Source organism: Trichomycterus rosablanca, chromosome 10 (genome assembly GCF_030014385.1).
Source record: "Trichomycterus rosablanca isolate fTriRos1 chromosome 10, fTriRos1.hap1, whole genome shotgun sequence".
Lineage (NCBI taxonomy): Eukaryota > Metazoa > Chordata > Actinopteri > Siluriformes > Trichomycteridae > Trichomycterus > Trichomycterus rosablanca.
This window is the reverse complement of record NC_085997.1, coordinates 3,789,810-3,792,140: the sequence shown is the minus strand read 5'-3', so window position 1 is coordinate 3,792,140 and position 2,331 is coordinate 3,789,810. Positions and strand designations below refer to the sequence as shown.

Here is a 2,331-nt window from a genome sequence, read left to right as displayed (position 1 = left end):
TGGAGCGTTTGAACCGGCTGGTTGCTAAGCTAAGGGAGCTAGGAGCAGCGTGTTCGAGGAGACGGCACATGTTGTGAGCCACGCGGCACGGGTAGGTGTAAATCTGTTGTTTGGCGTAATAGTATGTCAACTCTGGTCCGGTTTAAATGGGTCTGTGTACTGTGGGTCTGTGTACTGTGTACTCCCATAGCGTCGGGGTGTGTGTTTACGGACGAGTCCAGAGGGACGGTTGCTTATGCCGGTTGCCGACCAGGAACACGGAGGAGGTATGTCGAGCCCTATTATGCAGTATTCTCAGTAATCCTTTGCGTTATTATAAAATAACACATTATAAATAATGCTATTGTTAAAGCGAACTGTATAATTCTATTAATAAGGAGCATCCGGTGGGCTTAGGGTTAGCTTGGCTCGATTGCGTTAGCCTTATGGCTAACGGCCGCCATTAGCACGTGAGTGTAGCTTATTTCTTGCAGTGCTTTACCCTGATTACATTTTCTACTATGACTAATTATGCTGTTTGCTTGTAGTACTATGACTAATTATGCTGTTTGCTTGTAGTACTATGACTAATTGTGCTGTTTGCTTGTAGTACTATGACTAATTGTGCTGTTTGCTTGTAGTACTATGACTAATTGTGCTGTTTGCTTGTAGTACTATGACTAATTGTGCTGTTTGCTTGTAGTACTATGACTAATTGTGCTGTTTGCTTGTAGTACTATGACTAATTGTGCTGTTTGCTTGTAGTACTATGACTAATTGTGCTGTTTGCTTGTAGTACTATGACTAATTGTGCTGTTTGCTTGTAGTACTATGACTAATTGTGCTGTTTGCTTGTAGTACTATGACTAATTGTGCTGTTTGCTTGTAGTACTATGACTAATTGTGCTGTTTGTGCTGTTTGCTGCTACTTTAGAATTGTGCTCATGTCTTTGTATCAGTGTTTTTGTTAATCTTGTTTTTTTTTTATATGATTGATCAGGACTGGAAGGTGGCAGTATATTGGGTGCTAGCTGCTGTTCTCTTTTTTTTTTTTTGTTCTTTTCCTTAATGCTCCAACAAATTAGTTTTTAACATTAAAATATTTAACCGTAATTGGTCTTGGTCAGGACTGCAGTGTGGGGGGGAACTACATTATTAACTTGTGCTGTGGTCACAGTGATGAGTATTGTGTGTAACGCTTGTCGGTGATTTGGAAGTGCCAAATAGGTTTTATTTCTTTGGTTTGCTCTTGTACACGTGTGTTAAGTCGAGAGCTTTTGGTTAGTCCCCCAACTTCGTTGATGCCTGACCAACCCATAGACATTTGAAAGTTTTAGCTATCTCTTTTAAAGGAATAAACTGACAGTGACTTGTAAAATTCCAAACTGTAATAAAGGAAATTTTGTATGTACTTTCAATCTGTGTCTGTGCATTCCTTAAGTCAGAGCTCCCCTTTGCTCTAGGCCTAAACTCGTACAACACCAAACAGGACCTGAGGTGTTATTTCAGTTAACATTGCGAGGCTAGTATAGATTATAAGTCACGGTTGTAAAATATAAATTATGAAGTAAATTATAAAATTAATTTAAAGTGAATCACGCTGCAAATATAAGAAATGTAAGAAAATGTGCAGATTTATGTACATAAGGTGCTGATGTGCCCGTCTGTGCATGTGCACATACATAAGTGCCCACAAATTAAAACGTGCAAAGAGGTGCATTTGACCTAATGGCCCACCTGGCTCCTGCCTGGTATGGAACAGGTGCTGATTGGCATCATGTTCACTTCTTTCAGAATCAAAATGAGGCAACTGTCCGCTATGGCTTTTTATTTCTGTAAAAAAAAGTAGAAATAAATAATTAAAAAGAGAAATATCACATACTATCATCACCACTACTACTACATTACTACATACTAGTAATATATGAAAAAATTAAACCGTTTTTACCCATTGTATCCTTTACCCAGGTGCTATTATTTCTCCATTTACATATTTGCAGGTTGCAACGCGCTGTAGTTCCAAAAGAACTACAAAGACCAGCCAGCACTGCTCCCATCAGTCTTAACTCCTTACATAGTGCACTAGATAGTGTATTACATAATAATTATGTTCCCTACATAGTGCACTAGACAGTATATCAGACAATTGATTTATGTTCCCTACACAGTGCACTAGATTGTATATCGGATCACAGATTTAATACACGATCGGGGGAAAAAGTCTGTCGCCTGCGTGTGCCAACCTATTTACAACCTAAATAAAACATTTAATAGAAGTCGTGTGTTTGCTGGCTAGTAGATAGTAGATGGTATTTAGGACACATCAGCTCCGCTCTGTGTGAATCCCATCAT

General features: G+C 39.0%; 1 long non-coding RNA gene across 2 annotated transcripts; it reads left to right on the top strand.

Annotated features, from left to right (window-relative positions):
* LOC134321723 (uncharacterized) lies at positions 1-1,397 on the top strand. 2 transcript variants are annotated; one of them, XR_010013887.1, is made up of 3 exons: positions 1-91; positions 191-266; positions 980-1,397. It is a non-coding gene; the product is annotated as an uncharacterized LOC134321723 (long non-coding RNA). The 2 variants fall into 2 exon arrangements; XR_010013888.1 differs by having other exon boundaries at positions 191-449.
* Positions 1,398-2,331: the final 934 nt, after the last annotated feature.